The sequence below is a fragment of the Sturnira hondurensis genome, unplaced genomic scaffold (assembly GCF_014824575.4).
Source record: "Sturnira hondurensis isolate 20B ecotype Veracruz unplaced genomic scaffold, ASM1482457v3 Scaffold0009178, whole genome shotgun sequence".
NCBI classification, from domain to species: Eukaryota; Metazoa; Chordata; class Mammalia; order Chiroptera; family Phyllostomidae; genus Sturnira; species Sturnira hondurensis.
The window spans coordinates 332,584-341,196 of record NW_028081809.1 but is presented as its reverse complement, the minus strand read 5'-3'; the positions used below and the strand labels follow the sequence as shown (position 1 = coordinate 341,196).

Sequence of the window (8,613 nt, the reverse complement as noted above, 5' to 3'; positions counted from 1 at the left end):
ATACTGACGCAAGGGAGGCCTTCTACAGAGGCAGAAGAATAGGCCAGGCACACAAGTCTGAGTAATAAGAGATGCAAGCTCAACATGCTTCTAAAAATGTCATCATGATCTGCGTGGTTATGGCAGGGTTTACTTGTGGTCTTACAGAAATTAATCTCAAACACAATTTGGTGTCATTTAAATTAGTGCTTAAATATAGCTAATAAGCAAACAACTTATTTATTTTTTGCTTTGCTTTTAATGAAGAAAAAGAGATTAATACAGTAGAGACAGCAAGATAAATAGGAAACCACCCAGGCTGGACCGTGGCCATAATATCGCAGACACATCCTCAGCAAATGCAGAGGCCCTTGAAATCCACGGCCATCAGAGTCAGTCCCAGGGCAGGCCTGTCACCTGCATCCCGGCTGTGAGCAGCAGGCAGGAGGTAGGGGCGCTGGAAGGGGGCTGAGTCCTGATTTTTTTTTTGGTCTGTGTCATTTTCGATCAAGTGTGTCATAGAGCTTCCTGTTTCATCTCCCAGTTATTCTGAAACAAAAACATGCATGAAAAACACAGGTCACTGCCAACCGCATTGAGAGACAGTCACTCCAGTACGTGGAAACCAAAAAGGGAAAGACAGATCGTAAATGCCAGAGTGAGCTGGGGATCAAATTTATCAGCATCTATTCAAATAGTGATAGTTAACAAAAATTGCGGGTGGCGGTGGTGGGTGGGGCATCGTTTAAAAATAATTCAGAAGAGACCGAAAAGGCAGATGTTCCCAGAAGCTCACTCACTGTCTATTTACTGACAAGTTGAGGTCAGACTCTGGGTCAGGGTCTATCCGGTGGCAACCGAGGCTCTTCCCCTTGTGCCCCTATTGGCCCAGCTGGAGAGTCATGCAGGAATTTCAGGACAACCTGTTTGCCCAGATGGTTTCTGGAGCCTCCTCCCAGGAGCAGAGCGTTAAAAGAGGTCACTGTGGAACTGTTACCCCATGGGGATGAGCAAGCATGGTGGTGCTGAGTTTCCAGTCCCCTGTCCTCTGCCATCCCAGGGGAGCTGGCCTCCCAGCTGTACATGAGGGCATCTTACCAGATAAGCTTGTGCCCAGCAGCCCCAGCGAAGTGTGGGAAGGCTCCTGACCAAGCAAAGGCCCGGAGGACGGTGCAGCCTGAGAATAGCTCCAAGGACTCTGGTTCTATTAAATCCTGCGTTGCCACTTGAGTCGAGCATGGTTTGGCTTCGAGGAGCACATTATTTGAGGAAGCTAATTTTCCCCAACAAGTGGAAGGATGCTTCCAAAGATGCCCAGAGGGTGGGCGATTGAAATAGAGGCAGTATCATCATCCCCCAAGTCTACACTGCAGCCTGACAAGCCAGCTTGTGCTTTACTCTGCTACTCAGGGGCACGCGGGGAGGAAGACAGCACTGCCGTGGGAGGGGTATTCTCGCCGTGTTCTCTGCCCAGCCACCTCTGACGGCCAGGGAAGGGACAGCTCTGCCCCTGACTGCCCCTTGAGGGCCTAGATGTCCCCTCCGCATTTGAGCTGCCCAGAGGCAGCGCTGAGTTCACCAGGAAAGCCAGCTGCCCTGCCCCTCCCCATTTCCTGACTTTCGTTAATGGCGCAAAACTCTGTAAAAAGAGAGAGGGATGCTTGATTTTGAAAGAGCTCCATCCTTCCCCAAGAGATTCATGCAGTATGCACAGTACCATACAAAAGACCCTGAGAGGCCAGGAAGTAAAAAAAAAGTGGTTGAATTTGGGTATCATGTGCATCCCAACAGAGCTCTTTCTCACACAGCAGCCTTTAGCAGCATTAGGGATGCTCCGAGGGCAGCCCTGCCTGGCCCCTCTCCTAAGGGCTGTCTGTGGCACTGCAGGCTTCAGGGAGCAAAGCTTGCCCTACAAAACCCTAGCTGTCCAACACTCACAGGCAGTTGTGACAGTCTGCATTTGCTTCTTCAATCTCTGTATTGTCTTTCCCCAGTATCTTTGCCCCCAGTGTCCTGTACACAGGAACTAGCCTATTCACACAAATGCCTGCAGCCTTTCTTTCTCTCTCTTCCTCTCCTTCTCTTTCTTTCTCTTTCCTTTCTCTCTTCTTCCCTCCCTCCCTCCCTCCCTCCCTTCCTTCCTTTTCCTAAAAGGCTTCATTTGCTAGTCTATTGGAGAAGCCAGCTTCCTGGTATGTGCTTGCATCTAACAATCCAGAACATGGACCTGAGATTTCATATTAAGAGCCCTTCTGGGTGGGCAAAGAGAAACAGGAACTAAGAAATGCATCAGTGGCCAGCATGGAAGGGAGGGGAAGCCTGGTTCCTTGGTGGCTTAACAACCTACACTCCTCTCCAGCACCCCCTCCCCCCAACTTCTGAGTGAGAAGAAAAACCAAGGGCACCAGCCCAGGCTTCAGGATGGAACACTTGGCCATGTGGACGCGACCAAAATCACAGAGTGAGAGGTAACAGGGCCCTGAGGATCATCTGGTCAAGCTTCATTTCACAGGCACAGAGGAAGGAAGCCACCTTCCTCAGGTCACACGGAAAGGGACACTGCTCGGATGGAGACCCGAGTCCCTCCTACCCAGTCCTAGATTCTGAATATCAGGTTCCACTGCAAAGCCTGACACAGCTTGAGTTTGTCTGGGAATTTTGGCACAAATGAGTCAACCCCTCGGGATTCCATGTAGGCCTGGCTGTCTACTTACCGTTAAAGAAACCCAAAGTTGCCCCAAATTCAGAGCCCATCACACATACGGCTTCCTGTGTGCCAGCAGACCCTGGAGGCAGGTGGAGAGAAGGAGCACCTGTCCTGCGCGGGACCGGGCCGCAGGGGCTCCTGGCCACACACCCTCCCTCAGTCTGACTCCAGCGTGGCTGAGCTTTGCTGTTCCTTCAGTCTCTAGTATTCCAGGGGCACCAGTGAGGTCCCCTGCTGTGGGTACATGACATGATTGTCCCTCGGATCTGAGGGATGGCCTTAGGGTCACACACAGCACACTGCGAGCATGGTCCCTTACCAGGGACCTCAATGTAGCCCAGGGAGCCCTCTGGACGCTCCCCCGTGAAGTCCCAAGTCACGCTGTCTCCGTACTGGCTGCAGTCAGAGGATAGGCTCCTGGCCCAGGGGGCGGGGGAGGGGAGAGGAACAGTGGCTCAGACACCCACCCCAGACCGATGGTTCCCTGGGCGAGGAGCTCTGCCCCTCACTGCGACCCAAGTCCCTACCCCCAGGCTGTACGGACCAGGCAGGGGACAGGAAGACCACAAACCTCACTTTAGCATTCACAGTGCTGCCCGTATGTCATGCTGGGAGGCCACACAAGACCCCCTGGCCCCCCACAGTGGCCAGGCACACCCGAGCCTGCTTTGCACCAGGTCTTCATCAGCACTCAGGAAAACAACCAGCCGGCACTCACATCGCGATAGTGGCGACTCATGCTGGATTCTAATCATGCTGGGAACACACTTTTTGAGATTCTAAAATGATTTCCCAGGAGGATGGGGTGTGCACAACATCAGTTCTCAAGAGTGCACTGTTTTTATGTTTCACAAAGCTAAAACCTGGAGGGCACACTCAGAAAACCTATGTTGTTTGTCACAGACAAATTTTAGGGCCGAGTGATGTGAGTCTCAGGTAAATGACTGGGCTGCGGCTGCAGACGTCAGGCAGGGAGAGGGGGGCCCACATTCAGGGCTCTGTCCTTGCTTCTGAGGGGCTCCCATTTCTAGAGGTGAAGCTACATAAGGCTGAAAAGACTTAGAAGCTTTCTGGAGGGGACCTCCCCTGAGAGTGTTTTTTTTTCAGTGTTGCACGCATCTATACAGACCTACAGGTGGTGCAGGAAGACTCTGTGTCCCTCAACACCCCCGTCGGCAGAATGCGCGCCAGTCCCAGGGCTGCCCCTGGAACACAGACAGGTCCTCCCGGCCAGTCAATGAGCACATCCGGATGCCAGGCACTGCTCCTGAGGGGCACTCCCTGCTCAGCATCCCCGCGGCCCTCAGCTCCACGCTGCTGGGGTAATCTCTCTCCCTCCGGGCAGGACAAGTCTGGCCATGAGCAGCAAGCAGGGCCCAGGCCCAGTGCAGCACATCCAGATGGTGACGCGTGGCCTCCTGCAGGGATGAAGGGACACTCAGGGTTGTTTTCAGCCCCCTGACCCAGGGGGGACCTTGGCAGTTTGCCCACCTCTGGTACAAAGAGGTCACTCCTTCCGATTGTACCAGAGGTAGGAATAGAGACAAAGGTGGGTGGTGCACAGGCTTGTCTCGCTGAATGATTTCCAGGCCCTGCCACCCTACCCCTCACCATAGCCATTTTCTCTATAAGATAAAGCGAACTTTTCAAAGAACTAATCCTCAAAAACATTCTAGCAGACCTGGTCTGGTCTGTCACTGGTCTGTGACAGGGAACCTTGGTGTACAGCTACTGAATGGTGCAAAGGGCCTTCTGAAAGGCTGGCTTTACACCCAAGGCTGTGCTCGGCATTAGAGGAAAATGCAGACAGTTGGAGGGTCCACAAGGCTTCTAGGGGCTCAATCACCCACAGCCGTGGTCCCTGGAGTGGGTCCCCACAGGGGCCTCTGCCCCAGCAGCAGTACACACCCCTCACTTTGTTAGAAAGGCAAACCTCAGGCCCTGTCCAGACCTCCTATGTTAGAAGCTCTGGGAACAAGGACCAGGCTCATCTGTTCTCATAGCCCCCTAGCAATTTAGACCCAGGCCCAGAATCACCACTGGTGAATGCCACTGGCTCCTTGTGATGCTCTTGTACCCCGGCCATAGGCTTGGTGCCTCATGATTGTGGTCACTGCAGGTTGGCCGTCTACTGATGTTCTCAATTCAGTGCTCGCCAACAGCTCTCTCCTGAGACCCCCCACAGAGGCGGGGGAGAGCAAGCAGCCTAAAAGCCATGCCCAAGTTCTAAAAGCCGTCAACAAGTCCTTGGGGTGACCTGGGGAGAAGGGTCTGCCGATCCATCCCTTATCTCCTTTCCTGGGTGCTGCTCCCATGCACGGCCAGGGCTGGGTACTGTGGGGTACTCCTCCCGCAGCGGTGGACGGCCCCTGGTCATCGCACCCTCTGCTGGCCCAGCTGCATGCTCCCTGGGCCTCCCTTCCTCTGCTGTCAGGCCCGTTTCCCTAAGGAGAATACTTGAGCCATGAGGTCTATTGGCATTTCTCTCAAACTAGAGAATAGAAAATGTGTCATCACCTTGACCTGCCAGCCTGGGAGGGGAGGGGGACAACAACGGCCCAGCCGACATCTGTCATGGCCAGCTGGAGACCAGCAAAACGCTCACCACTGGACAGCTAGGAGGCAGCATACAACCAGGCCCAAAAGAGTAAAAAAAATAGTTTGTTTATCATTTTTAAAAAACTAACCTCATACAGGAAGTATGAGAAGAAGAAGGAGGAGGAGAAGACGAGGAGGAGAAGAAAAAAACACTAGCCCAGGCTGCAGCACTGAAAGCGGCAGCACTGGAAGGGCTCATGGTCGCAGATAGACGGGGGTTGCTCGGTTTACATTTCCCACCTTGTGGGGGCGGTGGGAGCAGGAGCAAGGAAGGGGCTGGTGAGTCACAAGGCACAGCCCTGGCAGACGCAAGGCAGTGTGCATGGCAGAACCCAGTCCCCATCAGGACCTGCCCGCAGGTGTCACAGTCCCAGTCAGACGGGGAGAAAAAGGCGCCTAAAATGGAAACTGCCATCAGGGATCATCCCACGCACCTGCCTCTCCTGCCCCGTGTTTTGTCCCCCTGTGTGTTTCAGGTTGAAGACACAGGACTTCCAAGACCGTGATCCTCTCCCCCTCCCCCCTCCCAGAAGGGCAGCCCAGCAGCAGGGAGCAGGGAGACACGGCGTCCTGGCCGCACATCCCGCCCGGTGGCCCTACAGCCCTGCAGGACGACCAGCTTTCATGGGCTTTGGCTTAAGGACGCTGAGGCAACCAAGGCAGGTGCCAAACACAGAGCCATCTGCCCTCGCTGAAATGTGGCCCAACTGGATTTTAAAAATAATCCTCGTCTACCCAAGAATTAGAATGAGGAAAACAGGGAGGCTAAAGACACTTCCTCGTTCACAGCACGCAGCAGGAGGAGGCCGGGGAAGACGAATCCTTCCCCTGTGACACTAGTGAGCACACTGTGAGGTGCTCGCACACTGAAAGGCATTTCAAGTCCTGGCATCGCTGTCAAAGAAAGCCAGAGTCTTAAAAAAGAAAGAAAGACAGAAAGACAGAAAGAAAAGAAAAAGAAAAAAAATTGCACACCGAAATCTCAAAATAGAACCAAAACCTGCAAATCATCCTCAGGAGTCTACTGTGAGCCCATGCTGAAGCACCGTGTTGAAAGGTTAATAATTTTCCTACCGAAACTGAATGTGGGTTGTGAAAGAACATTAAAATGAAGAAAATTTCCCCGTGGCTGCTATTTTATTATCACCAAAGCCATCGGGTTTCAGTTTGAGTTATTTGTATTTATTTGTGAAAACAAAGATTAAATAAGTAAAAACATAAACCTCATCCTAATTATTGCTCAGGAGTGTCTGATTTTTAAGACCAAAAAAAATTAAGACCATCTCACACACACACTCAAGGCAGAAGTCAAAACAGTGGAAGCGAGAGGATGCTGTTATCTCCTTCTATTGTTTGAAAAAAATATCATCTCCTGTAAAACGTTAGTATTTGTTCACAGTGTGTGAGGATAATGTGAGAGTCAATGTGTACTTTTGGTTATTGCAGTTTCTGTCAACCGTGTGTTCAGAGAGAGAAGTGTTTTTAACCTGCAAACTATATCTTTTGTTTGACACTTGCAAACACGTAGGAAGAGCCTTTTAAGTCCATAATTAAGTTGAACACTTGAAAAAATGAAATGTAAGTGCTGCTTTAAAAGATCAGATTGTCAGCTGTGAGACATCTGACCAGGTAGGGCCGGGATGAGGCGTGGGCTGTGGGTGCAAACCCAGGTTTTAACCCAAATGTGTCTCAAACGCCAGGTGAGTACTTGCTTTCTGGACTCCTAACAGAAATCCACTAGATGAAATGGTTAATCAGAACCGATGGGTGAGCAAAAAAAAACTTCTATTCATGTACTTCCAGCACAACATAAACACCAGAAGGAAAAAAAAGTAACATGCAAAAAGACCGTCAGTGGTCTCTCACATCACCGAACAAACTGTTTTTCTACCTATTTTGTGTTGCTGGCTTTTGTTATCAGCCCAATCGGCAAATTGTGGCCAATTTTGTCATGGGTTAAGCAGACATTTTGTTCCCAAACTGCTTTCAAGATTTCAGCTACCAAATACAGTTTATGAGAAATTGAACAAGCCACAATATAAACAGAAAAGGTACCTATTCTTACTAAATTAACCCCTTTTAAGGTCAAATTGACATACACACACACATAAAATATTTTTTAAAAAGAATTCTAGTAAACTAAAATTCTGAAACCACCTAATTAGACTTTCCTGGAAAAAAAAAAGAATAATTCATGAGTAACCTACTGATTGGATATTGAAACCAGCCATACGATATTCCCCTGATCCTGACCATCATGAAATCTCCTTTCAATGACAAGCAATTTTTATTTTATATACACACACATCAAATATTGTTTGAACCCTGCAGGGCAAAACTCTAAAGGAGTCAATAGAATTATGCTAAGGTAAAATAATCAGTTAAGAACTTATTTACTACCGAAAATAAATGACACCCACGCAGTTCATCTTATATATTAATATTGAAACCAAATGTTAGTCTTATACCGCAAATCATTTCATCAAGAAAAAAAACTAGTTAAAATGAAAACCCAGGGTTTTATTTTATGAAACATTAAATATGATGAGCCAAATGATAGAAAGCTGACAGAGCTTTTAAAAATTTGTTTCTGCTTCATCACTACAACAAATTAAAAATGAAAAAAAAAAAGGAAAGAAGCCTCGCTAAAAATCCAAGAATTACTCCTCAGGAGAAAAGTAGAATTTCAGCCAGAAGGCTGAAGAGAATCCTTCTATTTGCAATNTACCGCAAATCATTTCATCAAGAAAAAAAACTAGTTAAAATGAAAACCCAGGGTTTTATTTTATGAAACATTAAATATGATGAGCCAAATGATAGAAAGCTGACAGAGCTTTTAAAAATTTGTTTCTGCTTCATCACTACAACAAATTAAAAATGAAAAAAAAAAAATGAAAGAAGCCTCGCTAAAAATCCAAGAATTACTCCTCAGGAGAAAAGCAGAATTTCAGCCAGAAGGCTGAAGAGAATCCTTCTATTTGCAATCCTACCTCATGTCTGAAGGCACAGCAGTAGGTACAACACTTTTAGCCTTTTAAAATACCAGCATGCCCACACATTATATCTCAGATTAAACCAAGGAGAAAATGACACATTCTGAAACCATTTTCTAAAGCTTCTTTTCCTGATAACACTCAGGCTCGTACAATCAAATTAATGAGTTTCTAAAAAGCCCAAACAACTCTCCATAAAGAGACAGGATTGTTCAAAACAGCCTGAAGACATGTCTAGATTCTTCAGGCAACATTCAGAGCAGTAGTCCTCACTATCTGCATTTACAAAAGTTCAGTTGTTTTTAATGTGTCTGGTAGAAAGAAATGCTACTCGGT

The 8,613-nt window shown here is 48.6% G+C and overlaps 1 long non-coding RNA gene across 1 annotated transcript in view; it reads right to left on the bottom strand.

The window, feature by feature from the left end:
• Positions 1-218: 218 nt before the first annotated feature.
• The window catches only part of LOC118994169 (uncharacterized), a 56,055-nt gene continuing 47,660 nt past the window's right edge, over positions 219-8,613 (bottom strand). The window contains exon 2 of the long non-coding RNA XR_005067997.1: positions 219-528. This is a non-coding gene — a long non-coding RNA (uncharacterized LOC118994169). The remainder of the gene's footprint in view (positions 529-8,613) is intronic.